The sequence below is a fragment of the Haliotis rubra genome, unplaced genomic scaffold, assembly GCF_003918875.1.
Source record: "Haliotis rubra isolate DU_JTF1 unplaced genomic scaffold, ASM391887v1 Scf309, whole genome shotgun sequence".
NCBI lineage: Eukaryota > Metazoa > Mollusca > Gastropoda > Lepetellida > Haliotidae > Haliotis > Haliotis rubra.
In genome coordinates, this window is record NW_025766979.1 from 15599 (window position 1) to 33664 (window position 18066).

Genomic DNA, 18066 nt, shown 5'->3' on the forward strand with positions numbered 1-18066 from the left:
ACTCACACCACACATCATACACCGAGCCTTGTAATGATTACTTTTGTCTTTTCCAATCCAGTCATTGAACTTTGGATCTGTGAGCCAGTCTGAATTGAATTTTGTTTTCTTGCTATTCATGATTGTTTATCTTCTGTTTATCTGTTGTAGTTAAAGAGTCTATCACCAGACCAAAAGCATGCCATCGACGATCTACTGTCTCTAAAGAGAATACCATGCAATACCCAACCCGAGACTTGAGGTAATTTTGTTAGCTTCAAGAGAGCAACAAAACTCATCGATCCAGATATTAGTATCTGGTGACAGAATGAGCCTGTAAAAGGAAATACAGAAAATAAAAAAGCAGATATAGCAGATATATCTCCACCACCACATACAGCTGTAAGAGAGAGAAAGAGTACTCTTAATGGTTTCTCTGGATGCAAGAGGTGCAAATCCCTTTAAGCAGTCTTGCTTTGTGACTTTAAAAACATGAAATTCATTTTTAACAGCAAATGTCAGAACATAGTCATATTTTATAAACATAAACTGTACTTTACCAATCAAAATTATATGGGTAAGTTGACCAAAATGGGCATTCACAATTTGCAAGAAAACCACCATAGCCATCATACTACCATACCTAATTAGTGACATTCTGAGTTTTGATTTTTCTCTGACCATAACCCTACATTTCCCTGACTTAAACCCAAAATTTCCTGACTTTTCCCTGACTTCTGGAGGAAAGCTAAAAATTCCCTGACTTTTCCCTGACCTGTGGGAGTCCTGATTCATTTAACAAAGACTGAATTTACTCAATAAATAATTGATGAAAGAGGACTTAAAATATGTAACTTAAACGCGCACATGATGACAGGTTTTGTAATTAGATTTCTGTGATGAACAAAATCCTAACCTCCATAACTTATAACTTCCGTAACGGTAATCTATATCGCAAAGCGGACATTGTTTCACAGGGTTCTAGACGTGCTACACGTGTTCTATGGATACGTGGTGGATGTTACGTTTGTTTGGTTTTGATAAAACAGACAGTTTTAATATATGTTTCAAATTCAAATTCTAGTATAACCTCCGTAACGTTTTGCAAGTTACAGCATATATTGCTTTGTTGCTTTTATAAACACAGTGATATTGCATTTTCTGAATTATTACATTGGTATTAATGGTATTGTTTCATGTTTATGCTTATATTTGAAAACTTCATGTCAAATTTTAACTTCCATAACAGGGAGACATCTATGTAAATTTGGCATTACTGATCATGTCGTTTGTTTGGCAGTTAAATAAACTGTGGTCTTCTTAAAGTTCAAAAGTGAAATATTGATAAAGTTTTTGTTTTGACTGATTATGGTGTATGTTTTATATAAACACATTTGGAATGAAACATTTAATTTCCGTGTAAGTTTTTCATCAGACACGAATGTTTTCACTTAACAGTATCAGATTATAAAAGCTCGAGGTAAACAAAGTTTATTGTGCTTCAACAGAATACGTATTCCTCTTTAATTTGACAAATATGTAACTTGCTTGTCGTAATTGGGAGAGATTCAATCTGAAGTAAATAATAATTCTCACCTCCATAACAGAAGTATAAGAAGGTACATTTGAAGGTGGTATATCTCGAAAACCAAAAATATCTTGTGAGTGAAAGTTTTGATTTGAATAGGTTGGATGTTTGTTTTTAAGAAATAAATGTCATTTCATTAACAATAGATATTTCATTTTTTGGTGTATGTATAATCACAAGTGAGTCAATTTTGCTGGAATGACTGTAAAACCTACTTGGGTGTCCCACTTCTTTTGCATTAGATCACGGATGTAGGTTCTAATGCTAGCTTTGTAATCAGAGTATGGAATAAGAAGTGGTGTCACAGATTTATTGAGTGCTGCCTTGGCAGCAAAATCAGCCATTGTATTCCAATAAATGCCAACGTGGCTGGGTAACCAGCAAAAGACGATGTCGCATTGTTCAGTAGCAAGCTCATTTTACAATTCAATAATTTCTAATAAAAGTGGATGTTTACAAGAAAGATTTTTAATAGCCTGAAGACACGAAAGAGAATCGGAAAAGATTATGTATTGTTTATATGTACGGTGTTTATTAATATATTTCAGAGCTGTTAATATGGCATTAGCTTCTGCTGTGAAAATAGAGCTGTTATTTGGTAGTCGAGAAGATATTGTTCTGGATCCAACGACAGTGGCACAAGCAACAGCGCCACCATCCTTTGACCCATCTGTAAATAAGGATGTGTATGTATTATATTTACTTTTTAATTGATTAAATTCTTGTCTGTAGTGCCATTCATTAGTTTCTTACTTTTTAAAAGTTGTCAGTGTCAGGACAACTTCAGGCCTCACTAACTGCCAAGGAGGAGAAGAGAGAAGGCGGGAAGGAGAAATATTTGTAACACAATGCTAGCTGCAGAAAGGAGTTGAGTTGAGTTGGGCTTTACGTCACATCGGCATTATTCCAGCCATATAGTGACGAGAACAAGTTTCCATTCATAAACATTGACGGTAGTCTTGATGTTTTAATCCTGATACGGGAAAAAGCTGCATCTTTTGGGAATGACTGATAAAGCAAATATATATACCTACCTGTCTGCAAAGAACAGTAAAATAACTGTCTATCACAGATCTACACCTAAAACTAGCATCTGATCATAAAACGCTTTTTCTATCTTTAACAATACAACATAATAATGGGCTATAAGTCGCCAACAATTGTAGATTTCATCAGCTCACGTAGTGAGCGCCATGAAATCATAATTTTATGAGTAACCCAAGGCAAGATATGAAAGTGTTATCTCCCCGCCACCAGGTGGCGCAAACGAGCTTTTTCAAAGTCCCGCGAAAATTCGCCTTTCTCCATTACCAGCTTTCAGCTAGCAGGAGAACAGCGAGAAAACAGGGTCCAAGCTCATCAACAATAATTTTGATGCTCAACAATAGCAAAACAATGCATACATGGCATCTGGACGGAATTGAATTAGAGTATTAAAGTCACTATCAAGCCACAAAGGGCTCCACACTATCAGGCTGTCCGGACACACTGGAGATCGTCAGAACACAGGACTCCATCTTTGGCTAGGTCCTACCTGCAACAAAGGTGAAATATTTTAGTACCGAAGGCAAGCAAACGGGATGGGTGGGTGGGAACACTTTCATATCTTGCCTTCGGTTACTCATACAATTATGATTTCATGGCGCTAACTACGTGAGCTGATGAAATCTACAATTTCATTTCGCAGCCATAATCTACTTCTTGACAAATATACTTCAGTACATTCAACTACACACAAGGACCTGTCCTCCTCAAACCTAAAGATTTCTAACACATTATGTGTTTTCCCTGGCCTACAAGTTTTTGTTCTTTTTGTCAAATGAAAGGTTACCCTATCCTCTTTGATACACATATATCTTGTGTCTGACTGCTGAAGCTCTGACGCCCTTCCAGCGGAGGTTAACGCTAACAGCATAGCCAGTTTTCCTGTGAGAAGCTTATCTGAGAGATTCACATTATCCCCCCCAACCCTTGATGGCACCCAAAACCTTCTCAACATCCCAAGTTTTGGTATATCTAGGGGTTTGTATCATTGCATTAAGGATTGTCCGCATATGCTCGCAGACCACAGGCAACTGACCCACCTTAACACCCCCTAAGTGAGCATGCTTTTTGGAGATTGCTGACCGATGAGCATTAATTGTCAGGTACTTTAATCCCTTATCGTAAGGGAAAGTCAGATAATCTATAACAGCGGAAATAGGTGACTGAACGGGATCAATTTCCCGTTCGTGACACCAGCAAACCCACTGTCCCCAGGCGCTTTTGTAAGCTGCCCTTGTTCCTGACCGCCATGCTCTAGCATGAAGGTCTGCAGATCCCTCTGATATTCCAGCTGTTGAGTGGGATTCCCTGAAACCTTCCAAACTGCTAGATGCAGTGTCTTCAGCTCCACTAACGGGTGGACCTGAGCCGAAGGCGAGGTTAAGAGATCCCGAGTTAGTGGTAGCCTGATTGGGTTCGGCACTGCCATCTCCAGCAAGAGAGGGAACCAATCCTGAGCCTGCCACTGGGGTGTCACACACACACACACACACACACACACACACCTCACTTTGGCCAGACATCTCCCCACCAAAATGAACGGAGGGAACGCATATGCAGTGTTCTGATAATGTTTCCAGTTCTGGAGGAAAGCGTCCGTCGCCGAGGCACCTGGGTCTGGTTTCCAACTGACATACTGGCTCAGCTGTTTGTTCAACCGGGACGCAATCAGGTCCACTGGTAATGGTCCAAAGAGCGACAGAATCTGCTTGAACATGACTCTGTTCAACAACATCCAATCGCTGCTGTCTTGGTAATTCCGAGACTGCCAGTCTGCCACAGAATTCAGAATTCCCGGCAGATGTTCCGCTGTCAGGTTTATTGATCTTGCAGCACACCATTTCCATATGGCCTTGGAGAAGCCGTTTAACAAACGGGATTTCGCCACACACACACCACCCCTCCCCCACCTCTGACTAAGCGTGCAACTGCCGTTTGGTTGTCCAGCCTCATGTGAACACGCATTTTTTTCTTGTTCTTTGTGAATGATTTTATAGCGGCAAGGAGCTCTTTCACATTAATGTGATATGATAGCTCTATGGAACTCTACACACCCTGAGTTGTCTGACCCTGACATACTGCCCCCAGCCCTTGTTGGAGGCGTCCGAGCCCACTGTCAGATCCGGTGTGGGGGAGATAATGGCTCTACCACTGAACTGTTCCATTTGACTGATCCACCATGCAACTTCCTCTCTCGCCTCATGATCCAAAGTCAATGGGAGTTTCGAAAGACTTCCCCTGAAACAACGTTCATATTTGTATCATAGGAGGTATCTGCACTGCAAAGTTGCAGGAAGAATGGCTTGAACAGATGATAGCAGTTTTCCCCCCAGCTGAGACACCTGACGCACTGTTACAGAGAGATTGTAGTACATCTCTGCACTGATTCTTCATCTGATCCACCTTCCCCTCCGGTAGGTAGAACGTCATTTCAGTGGAGTCCATACAAAACCCCAGGAATTCTATCCTTCTTGTCGGCACTAACTGAGATTTCTCCCATTTTATTGTGAAACCGAGGGATTGGAGGAGGAAAAGAAGGGAATCCCTACACTTGAGAAGACCCTGACGACTGGTGCTCACCAGCCACACATCGTCGAGATAAATAATCATCCTCATTCCCAGGCATCCGAGAAACGCTACCACCGGTCTCAGCAAGTTTGTGAAATGGCGCGGCGCAGAGGCCAGACCGAAAGGAAGGCAATTGAATTAAAAAATCATACCATTCCATTTGAACCAGAGGTACCTTTTGTCTTTTTCTCCATTGGAACAGCAAAGTATGGGTCTTTTAGATCTACTTTGCACATGAAGTCTCCTATTCTGAGAAGATCTCGAACCATGAACAAACCCTCCATCTTGAAATGCTGGTATTTCAGATGACGGTTTAGCCTTTTTACGTTTATTACAGGACAAAAGCCTGCACCCTTCTTTGGGACCAAGAAAAGGTGGCTTAGAAACTGAGGCGGTGTCCCTTCCACCTGTGATATGGCCCCCTTCTGAAGGAGTTCTTGTATCTCCTGGTCTATTAGATTCCTTTTCTTTATTGAGAAGGATGGAGTGTTTGATGGGGATTTCTGAAAGGGAGTGGAGACCCAATCCAACTTTGCTCCCCCCACCAGTGTAAGAACTGACTGGTCGCAAGTTATCTTCTCCCAATTTTCTAGAAAGAAATGAATTCTCCCTGCCAAAGGAACGTTTGGAGCCAGCTTGGTCAAATTCAAACCTAGCACTGGGGCCACCAGATTTCCGTTTTTGTGCAGGGTATCTAAATCTAAGAACAGGTGTTCTAACTGATTTTTTGAGGGGTAAGGAACTTGCTGATACATACCTTTTGCCTCTCTTGTACTGGGACAAACCTCCACTGCTGACATGTCCACCGGTATATCCGCCCCCGGAAACCTGTGTGCCTCCCGAGAGCATAGGCCGAAAGGGCTGCTTGAACATGGGTCTGGACCCATAAACTAGCAGACTGTGGAGGGTTAGGTTGTGCTTTTGGCTTATGCACAAATTTCAGTTTCTTTTTAGGGGGCTGAAGTGCATCAGGCACTTCTCTAGCCTCCCTACGATTTTTTCCAATGTCTTTCAAGACTTGCCGAAAACCGTCGCAAAACAATTGGGCATCGGTGTCACTGAAGACGTTGGCATGTTTTCTCATCAAGGATTTACTCTTCTTGAGATCCTTTGTAAATTTGCACAAAGTAGCTAGCCTCTTTTTGTAGAGTTCAAGGCTACATTAACTTGGCCTGTGCAACATATCGTTTTCTCAACTAACTCAATCACACTCGAAGTCTAACTAAGTAGACTGATCATTACGGGCCTGTTCAAGTAGAGCATATAAAGCCCCTAAAGGACCCATAACTCTCATGAGCCTGGACTGAATGGATCTTAGACCCTTGTCAGCTCCCTTCTCATTACTTATCCCATTTTGTTCCATAAGGGATTCAATAATGCCATCCATCTGAGGGACTTCAAAAACCTTACCCTCCGGTATAGGACATTCCTCTAACACACCCTCCATAGTCTTGTCATCTATGAAAGTGGTGAAATGCTTGGTAATGTAGTCCACTTTTCCCTTAGGGAGCCTACAGCGAGGGACATTAGATGCCCCATGAGGGTCAAAACGTCTAGGTTCTGTCAGGGTGTCCCCCATATTCGAGGTACCCTGCACAGACCACGTGCTATCACCCCTTCAGGATCTCGTATCGCTCAAAAACGAACGTTTCGAGACAGCATCGTCGTCTGAGTCAGATATGTTTTGATCGACCCGAATCTACCGCGTCCGAAACCAACAGTTTCATACTCGGCAGTATTACCTGCCGGTACATTGACCACGTGTTGCCCATCGTTATTTTCCTTATTTTGACACAGCAATGGCGAACTAGACATGTTTTATAATGTCTTATGTTCGTAGAAACAATACATTAAACCAATTATGCAAGAAAAGTACTAACCTCCAGCTAAAAAGCGAAATGCAACTGTAACCTTCACGAGTCGACTTCTAGCTGAAAGCTGGTAATGGAGAAAGGCGAATTTTCGCGGGAAAAAGCTGGTTTGCGCCACCTGGTGGCGGGGAGATAACACTTGAGTATCTTGCCGAAGGTTGCGAAATGAAATTGAAGGTAGAACATCATACCATGGGGACTTACAGTGCTTTAGCTACCTGCAAGGACCACAACTTAATTTACACCATCCCTTCAGAAGCTAGCGACAGGAGACAAAACCAGCCATAAATTAAAATCACACATATTCTAAGATTAAAAAAACATCATAGGTCTAAATTGTCTTTGAATGTTTTGGTATTGATGTGCATGTACATGTATCCTCTCAAGAGGACAATAATTTTCCAATACTTTAACCCCCTTTGAGTGAGTTGAGTTAACATTTGAAGTCACAGCGGCAATATTTCAGCCAAACTGTGACTAAATCGAGTTATAGAATTGTAATCATTAAAAGTAAATTAAAGACACCTGTCAATGAATGACAGTAAAACAACTAGACTGTCACAGATATAAATTCAAAACTAGTAATTAAACCAAAAAAAGATTCATAAAACAATATCAAACCAGGCTGTAGATCGCCAACAACTGTATGTGGAGTAAAATACTAGGGACCATGGGGGTTACAGTGCCTTTGCTACCTGCATGGCCCTTAGCTGGATTTATACGATCCCTTCAGCCGCTGGCGATTGTAGGAAATATTTCGCCAAACTTTAAAAGAACAAAAATATCACGTTTTAAAAAATATTGTAAGTTTAAATTAAGCTGTGCACAACACACATTTAGCTTTGAAACGTTTGGGACTTACGTATCCTCTCAGGAGGACAATAATTTTACGATACTTTAAAGGAGAATAGGAACAAAAACAAAACTTTTGATATATTGTGAAGGATATTCTAAAAGTCACCTTCCGTGATTAAATTGAACAAAACGTCTGTAAAATAGCAATACAAATTTTTAAAAAACCGTTTTATTTCTGCCTTTTACGGAAACACCCGACAGTTAATGAGCATGACGTCATATGTGCCTGTTGCTGATGGCTTCCTCTTTGTTTCTACCCAACAACTTAACACTGTCCATGGATTCTGAAGCAGTAAAAGATGTTCATGATGTCATTTCTGAAATGAATGTTAGACCATATCAATACCATCCGAGTTTACATCTTGCAAGACAATCTTCCAGTGAAGATGAAGAAGAAGAATCAAGCGAAACGGAGGGACCGCTTGAGGTCAAAATAAATTTAAAAACAGACCATATCATTTAACAGAATACTATTTGTCAGCAAAATGTGATACAATTCTAACTAGCAGACCCACCCCTATAAATATATGACCAGTCCTAAAGAACTTTTTTAAAATGTAATTGCAGTTCTTTTGTGTCAAATGGGTGACTGTAGGGTGTCTGGGATTTCAAAACAAAATAATTATGCTTCAGACGGGGGAAATATAAATTATCTGCTACAAAAAATACACTGAAATTATTTTGTTGAAAAAAATTAGGATCCTAGTTCTCATTAATAACGTATCAAGTCTCCATACAAGATCCCAGCCTGGTAGAGCAGAGATAATATTTGCGACGCAGATAAGTTATTCCCCGAAAACTGGTGAATTATAGAATACTAGTCAGGACAATGTATGTTTTCCCAGTTGAAATAGTTATGGTACTCGGTCAAAGCCTTAGAATGAAATCTTGTCAGCCAATGAGAATACAAAACAACTTTCACGGCACACACAACTGACAAATAGCAAGTCTGATGCCGACGTGCGTAACTGGACAAAATGGAAAACAATGCAAGCAACAAGTACTTCATGATTTGCCCTGGTATTCGGCAATGTTTCGGGTAGACTGCAGCATTTAGGGCTCAAAACCGATAAGAAGGTTATAGCGAAACAACAAGCTCATGTGAAATCTCTTACTGATTTTGATAATATATATCTCATGGGGACCAGTCGAACTGCCCCAGCAAATTTGGTCATTCATTCTAATTTGGTCAAATTTATCTAAAATTATTAAATATATACCGTACATGCATAGTTTTTGTCAACTTTGATATTATGTTTAACTTTGATATTATGTTTTTCATATAAACGTTATTAGGAAGTGGGGCGGTGGGGTAGTCTAGTGGTTAAAGCGTTGGCTCGTCACGCCGAAGACCCGGGTTCGAATCCCCACATGGGTACAATGAGTGAAGCCCATTTCTGGTGTCCCCAGCCGTGATATTGCTGGAATATTGCAAAAGGCGGCGTAAAACCACTTACTCAGTCAGTATTAGGAAGTAATATTTCTGATCAATGTCGTACTGGCCATAGTCGGTTTACTCATGACTATCTGCTGAAAACGGATGGGGATGGACCTTCCATATGCGTCTCTTGCGATGAAGTGTTCACCATCAAGCATATTCTGCTTGACTGTGTGGACTTATCGACTGCAAGGGACTCACATTATGATGCGAGACATCTGAAAGATCTGTTTTCCCGCGTGAGCGGGCATCTGATTGTAAACTACCTGAGGGAAGTTGACCTGTATCATAAATTGTAACTTTGTAAATTTGAATACACAAATTGCTTGCTATTGTATTTGGTGCTATGACATTTTGTGTTTTGAAATAGAAATGTAATAAATATACAGTATATATATGTTTTTAAAATATAACACTTTTGGACCTTGGACTTAAAGTGGTAATGCATGGAAACTTGATCTCGTCATTATATGGCTGGAATAATGCCGATGTGACGTAAAGCACAACTCAACTCGTACATTTTCCATTAGTAAACTCATAACTATGTATATACTTTTAATTGAAGAACAAAACTATGCATTTATGGCCAATATTTAATCATTTTAAATAAATTGGGGCATTTTGACACACACATACACAAACACCCCGGGCAATTTGACCAACTTTGTTGGGGCAATTTGTAGCGGGGGGCAAAATCGACTGGCAATCGGACTTGATTTAATTTATGTTATAAGTAGCACTGACAGTAAGTTGTAACAGGGACTGAGGGAGTCTAAATGAATCTCGTGGGTACTTCTTCCTTCTTCAGCCTAGCTTTGGGATTTTCATACCCCATGTGTGCATGTCTCTTTCATATGCGTCCGACTCGGAATGATCGGAGCATTTTCCCCTGCCTAAATCTGCCTCTTTACTTGGAAAACGGAAGAAATGGTGGCTCTTTCCATTGTTCGATGATTCAGTGCATCCCCAGGCAATGTAATACACCATCGTACCATTTACAAAAATGACAGAAACAACACGATTTGTATTACTGTAGCGCTTGTTCTTTGGTAATATGGCAGACTCTAGTTACGTATCACGTCACGAGCGGAAAGGTCACGTGAGTTCCAGCGGATTATGCATAATGGCCGAAGCTAAGATAACAGAAACTGTTTTCGCGATAAAAACATAATAAACTGTATTTTTGAAATAAAAATTGGGTTACATGTTTCTGATGGCTTTATCGTTTACCCGGGAAATAATTGCAATTGTCTAGTATTCTCCTTTAACCCCCTTAGAGGATACAGCCACTAGCAATCACGGTTACTAATTTATGCTACCATGTATAAAATATCATTTAGCCATTTACAAAACATATTACTCAATATTTATCAAGTAATGTTATTTCCTTTAAAATTCAATTATTAAATGATAATTAACATTACATAAAAGATCCTTCAATGTTTTGACATTGAAATATTTATCCCTTGTGATGGAAAAATCAATACAGTCAAGCAGGACATGCTCGACCATGATTCTTTCATCACAAAAATGCAAAATGGAGGATCTTCGCCTTTAAACAAATACCCATGAGTATATCTGGACTCACGGTCCAAGTAGGTGTAACCGATGTGGGTTTTATGTATAGCAGAGAACACTTCCCCTCGCTTTTGGTAGAGAATGGAAGACCGAGGGAGGGGAAATCCCAAGGGACTTTAGATTTCCCTCCTCCCTCGGTTTTACATTCTCTACCAAAACCGAGGGGAAGTGTTTTCCCTAACATATCAACCGTCAATGATGGATAATTATAATGTAGATGATCATTTAATGAAGCTACAGAACAATAACAATAACTGAAGCGCAAGTGAAATCAATTTAATGACAGTAACTATAAATAGATAATTCAAGCCCAACGTCTTCTTTGGCGCGGCAGCCTTCAGGTAGAGCGTCCGCTTATTAGCCTGATAGATGCGGTTCAAATCCTGCAGTTTGAAATTGATCTCGGACGATATTTTTCAATTGATTTCAAACACTCATATATCATTTGAAAGATGATGTTCATATAGAGTTAGGGAAAAAAACCTGGGAAGAGGTCTTACTTACAAAAAGTAAAACCTTTTTTCTTTTTCCTTTTATGTATTTTTATTTCCCATCAATATGTTGTACATCATATTTCAAGATGAAATGTAATTTTTACATGTTATAATATACAGTTTTTGCATGTGTGTTACAAACCACTTTCAAGAGAGATATACATGTCACATTTTACAGTATTGGAGTCCTGCTGTAGAAGAAACATGTTATACAGCATTTGTCAGTTATATGGACAATGTATTATGTATTATAAGAATTCTACACAGTTGCAATGATCATGAGTCATATTCATTACTTAGCTGATACATAATAGGAGACGCTGTACATTGCTTGTATTAAGTTTCATTTCAATATTAAGTATACATTTCAATATACATGCACGTACCTCATATATATACCTCATGTACATATACATACGCATACATACATACTTACACATACAAAAAGTATAAAATTGTGTTTGCCTCGCATTTGAAAAGGCAATATATTTTGTGGCTTTATAATAATTTAGTATTTCCTGCTGAAAATATTGAAAGTTTGGCTTCATGTTTTTCAAACTCATTTTATATAATGTATACTTCACAATAAGAAAAACTACATGAAGTGGATTATTGTTTTTGCCTTTCAAGCCGAATAAAATATTTTCATGAAAGAGATTGATATTTCCTTCGGATAATATATCAAGCCAACTGGACACTTCCTTCCATATTTTCACAGTATATGGACGTTCACATAATAGATGTATTATTGTTTCAGGAGTGGATTCACAGAAAGAGCACAGGGGAGGATCAGTATATTTCATTAATTGTAATTTGTACTTAGTCATTAAAATATTATGAGTAATCTTAAAGTGAAACCACCTTAGCTGTACGCTCTCTGTGCATCTGTTTGCCATTAGATAAATATTAGTCCACTCATCTTTGTTGTAATGTTGTTTCAGAATATCCTCCCATTGATTTTGGCCACTAGGACTGACGTGACTTTGTGGCAAGAGAGTATTATAGAAGGCTTTACTCCTTTGTTTTTTCCAAGATATATTAAACGGTAATATTGGGTTTTGAAATTCTGAACCGGATTTTCCTATATCAGTTATGTTTGCAAAAAGTAAAACCTGGGAAGAGGTCTTACTTACAAAAAGTAAATCCTGAGAGCAAACAAAAGCTTTAAATGCGGTTATTCCGGGAAAAGAAGAGATGCTTAATATATAGTGAGAAGCATCCTTCAGGTTTATATTGTCTGTAAATAATTGATACCTACCTGGGTGTCCCACTTCTTCTGCATCGGATCTCGGATGTACGATCTAATGATAGCTTTGTAATCGGAGTATAGAATGAGAAGCGGTGTCACAGATTTGTTGAGTGTTGCTTTAGCAGCAAAATCGGCCATTTTGTTTCCAGAAATGCCAACGTGGCTAGGGTAACCATAAGAGAACGATGCCAGTAGCAAGATCATTATATAATTCAATAATGTCAATTAAAAGTGGATGTTTACAAGATATATTTCTAAGAGCTTGAAGACACGAAGGGGAATATGAAAATATTTTTCCGAGTTTGCTGGTACGGCAACACTCAACAAATCTCAGACACCACTTCTTATCCCATACTCTGATTACAAAAGCATCCGTCATCTAATGCAGAAGAAGTGGGGCACTCAAGTAGGTATCAATAAATTACATACAATTAAAACAAATATCGGTTTCACCTACTTGGGTTGTCAGTCGAGATTTGAAGAGGTCATTATGCGATCATGTCGTTTTGGCCAGGCAAGATATACACACGACTATTTATAAGGTGAAGATTTTCCATTTTGTATCCTGGTGATGACAGAATCACGGTCAAGCATGTCCTGCTTGACTGCATATATGTTTATATCACAAGGGATAAATATTTCAAATCATCACCTATAAAGGATATTTTAATTATGTTCATTTATTTTGGGTTTTTTAAAGAAGAAATTGATTCAATTGATACATTTTGGTATGTATTGTAATCAATAAATGAATTATAATTTGTGAGAATGACTAAATAAGGTTGATTGTTAGTGGCTGTACCTTCAAAGGAGGTTGACTGTTTGTCCCCCGGAGAGGGTATGTATGCCTATTTCAAGTATTTCTCATTGTCCGTGATTGTTATCGTAGAATATATGTCTTATAATATATGGCTAATTGTGCAAATATCACCAACATCTGAAGAAATTATGTCAATCCAGCTTGGGTCCATGCAGGTAGCAAAAGTACTGTAAGTCCCCATGATCCCTAGCATGGTTAACTTCAGTTACTGGTGATGTCCAGAGAGTTATTTATATTGTATTGGCTATAACGTTTGTTTAATTTCAAAGTTAGATGCCAGGTTTAATTCTCTATGTGTGATAATCTAGTAATTATTCTGTCCTTCGTTGACAGGTGTTTTTATTATAATTTTATTGCTCTCATATTTTTTTTAATTTAAAGATAGAAAATACCAGCACCTTGAGCATGTAGTTGTTGCGTGGATATGTGCGCTATATAAATATCCAATACTTATAACTTTTTTACTCACGATATGGCTGCAATATTGCCGATGTTACCATAAATCTTAACGCAGTCACTCAGTACTTTGTTTTGAGATAATTATTGAGCGATAAAACTATAAAGTGGTTATCAAAGATCACTCCCAAAGAACTATCGTAACTGGAGAACCAGCTAGATATAGGTGTGGGTATATATCAAACAAAAATAATTGTAATTTAATTTTGACCAGAAAACCTATTATCATATACAAAGAAAGACCCGGCAACAGTGCCATTTGAAACTTTCAATAAAATATATATTTAAATTATTACAACGTCCTTGATATTAAGCTGCGCAGATCATATGATCGATTAAATATGTTATGATTATCTTGTCCCAGGAGATGAGTACCATGATGTCAGTCAGAAAGATTCATTTCAATTGCGTCACATTATATAGAGTAAAACCAAAGATGGGACAGTTCCACCCTGTACTGGTTACAATATTACAGTCTCTTATGGTTGGGTAATACATTTTCCTGTAATATTGGGATGGTGTAAATCCAGCCTGGGTCCATGCAGGAAGCAAATATACTGTTAGTCCCCTGGGTCCCTAGTATGGTGATCTGCCTTCAGTTGTTGGCAATCTGTAGCCTGTATTTCATATTATTTATTGTCTTTCACAGTAAAGATGTTTTAGATTTTCATACTAGTTTTACATTTATTTTTGTGATATTCTAGTTATTTTACTGTCCTTTGCAGACAGGTAAGTATGATATCTAAATTTGGTTTTATTCATTTATAAATTTCAAACTTTCATAGTCACGATATGGCTGAAATACTGCCAATGTGACTTACAGTTTCACTCACTCACTCACTCACTCACTCACTCACTCAAAGACTGTGTTTGTATTGTATACCGGAGGGTTTAGTCCTTATTAAGGATGGAATGCATGTACTTTCTCTCTGTGAATCATACGCAACACTATGAGACAAAAATATTACTGAGTATATTAAACTGCTTGCACTTTGGTATCTTCAGAACAATAACCCTGATATCATGTTGCTATTTACTTATATCATGTCAGGAATATTTCAAGTTACAGAAATTAGGTAAATAATCTTGCCCAATGAAATAAATCATCAATTTATATTTTCTGGGCCGGAGTTCTGTTGCTGAAATAAGCCTGTCTGTCTGGTAAAGTATTTTCATAATTCATCAATATTATGTTTTCGTTTTGTTTTTGCTGGCCACCCAGCTATTTTAAATGACATACATACTGGGATTTACAATAAATTGATGTTACTCGCATAAAAGGATGTTACAGTATTGATATTGAGGTCGACTGGTGGGAATAATGATTTAATCTAAAATATGCCTGGTTTGTAACTTGTGAACTCTACCTCAGGTTTGGCGAGCTGCAACGTACATATAATCGGTATTCGGTTTGATGAGAAAATATTAAAATCAATAACAGCTACCGTCATATGTGTTTTCATTCACATCACTGGAGATTTCGATTTAGGCATGTATTGAAAGGAAGGGAAAAGGGGACTAGAAATACCAACAGTTTCTATTTGGTTCTTCTTCACACATAATTATCTCCTCCCAGGAGAAGAGTCAGTCGGAATAATTCCCTTCGATTTTGTCACATTGAAGTGAGCACTACGGGAGATTTCGATTTAGTGATGTATTGAAAGAAAGGAATAAAAAACGTTGTTGAATAGGCAATATTTCAGCCATATGGTGACGAGATCAAATTTTGTAAATATCCACCTAGAGACTGGAGAGGTCATCTGGAGGGGTACAAAATGTTACACAACAGCTTAGACTCTAATACTGCATTGGTCTAGCAAATATTTCTGGCTTCACTTTAATGAACCATAACCCACTTTTTACTAATGAAATGTATATCTTACAATGTCTTGACCCATTGACTTTTTTAGATTGAACACGATTGATACCAGTTGTTGTATATTTACAAAAGGTATTTACACAACATATACTATTGCAAATAATCGATAATGATTCGATATTTTCCTAAGCACATTAAACACTTGTGATATTGATCTCCAAAAAGAAATCTAATGTATCGTTAACCATTCTTTCTCTGGTTTAGAAACACATATGGTTCAAGATATCTTGAACTGTCATGACAGTACTACATGACCAGTACACTTAAAATGTGGCATCACCCCAGTCTAGAAAGGATGCTATCAGTGGCAACATAGCAGTTATAAGAACAATCCCGCAAACTAGAATAGACTGAATCTTACTTTTTACAAATCGTTAAAAATGTGTGCAAAGGATATGGCCAGCAGCTCTGCGGGATCCATTGATTGAGATCGATTTTTAACAGCACAGACAGGCGGCCTACTCTTAAAACCCCGTTGCCATGACAACGACAAAGATCGATAGTCTATTTCTGTGTTGAATGAAAGGTCATGGAAGGGGAAAGGCATGTGCGTCTTATGCGATCATGCTTCAACACGCAGTTGTATCATTAAACCGATCAATTCAAGCATGTTCGCCATGTTTTAATTAGGTCATTAGTTGTTTTATGTCACAGTCTGTAATATTCCAGCTATGTCGAGGTAGCCTAAGCATAAAACACGCCTGGGTCAGACAGACCAGTAGTCTGTTTATATGTGCAATCGTCCTAGGACGTTGAGAACAATGACGTCAACAATGTCATCACGTTCTGTCACCATCCTTATTTCGTCGCTTTTTTTAAGAAAAGAGTTATGAGGACGTATTCCATTCTTAGTTCAAACGGTAAAGACTCTACCGTTCTTTAATGGGATTACGTGCACCCGTTATTTTTACCATCTCCTTTGTCTGTTAATAAATGTGAAAAAGCCCTTACCATATTCGATATCTCTGCTATCAGTAGAATCGATTGTACGAGTGAGTGAGTGAGTTAATATTTAGTTCAACGGTAAAGACTCTACCGTTCTTTATTGTACGAGTGAGTGAGTGAGTTAATATTTAACGTCACATCGGCAATATTTCAGCCATATCGTGACGAGAACATTTTTGTCATTCATATGTAATATGTGTATATTATAAAAAACCTGTCAGTAAGGACAGTAAAACAACTAGAATATCACAATTACAACTAAAACTAGTGTGGAAGTTAAAACTATTTTAATAGCACTATATGGACAATACAATATACAAACTGGCTATAGAAGGTAGATCACCAAACTAGGGACCATGGGGACTTACAATCCTTTTGCTGCCTGCATGGACCCTAGCTGGATTTATATCATCCCTTCAAGTGCTGGCGATTGAAGTCAAATTTAGCCAAAATTAAAATGACAAAAATACTACATTTAAAACAGCTGGTAAATATATATTTCCTTTGAATGTTTCAGGACTTACGCACCCTCTCAGGAGGACAATAATTTTACGCTACTTAAACCCCCTTTGAGGGTACAGTCACTAACAATCTCAGTTACTAATCTAAACTGCCAATAATAAAGTATGTATCTATTTACAAATCATTTAACAAATCTAATTGTTTTTAAAAATGCAATAATTAAATGAGAACTTATATTATTAAAAAGATCCTTCATAGTTCGTGATTTGAAATAGATACGGAGGATCCTCACCTTTCAATAGGTACTCATGAGTATATCTTGTGTGGCCAATACGACATCGTCGAATGATGACCTCTTCAAATCTGGACTGACAACCCAAGTAGGTGTAACCGATATAGGGTTTTATAGTATGTAATTTATTTATACCTACTTGGGTGTCCCACTTCTTTTGCATCAGATCACGCATGTAGGTTCTAATGCTAGCTTTGTAATCAGAGTATGGGATCAGAAGTGGTGTCACAGATTTGTTGAGTGCTGCCTTAGCAGCAAGATCGGCACACATCCAAGAAATGCCAACGTTGCTGGGTAACCAATGTCGCATTGGCCAGTAGCAAGCTCATTAACAATTCAATAATTTCTAATAAAAGTGGATGTTTAAAAGAAAGATTTTTAATAGCCTGAAGACACGAAAGAGAATCGGAAAAGATTATGTATTGTTTATATTTACGGTGTTTATTAATATATTTAAGAGCTGTTAATATGGCGTTAGCTTCTGCTGTGAAAAAAGAGCTGTTATTTGGTAGTCGAGAAGATATTGTTCGGGATCCAATGACAGTGGC

At 38.1% G+C, this 18066-nt stretch overlaps 1 long non-coding RNA gene across 1 annotated transcript; it reads left to right on the forward strand.

Moving 5' to 3' along the window:
- Positions 1-398: 398 nt before the first annotated feature.
- On the forward strand, positions 399-17466 carry LOC124283065. Its single transcript, XR_006900296.1, has 3 exons — positions 399-409; positions 9733-9857; positions 17455-17466. It is a non-coding gene; the product is annotated as an uncharacterized LOC124283065 (long non-coding RNA).
- Positions 17467-18066: the final 600 nt, after the last annotated feature.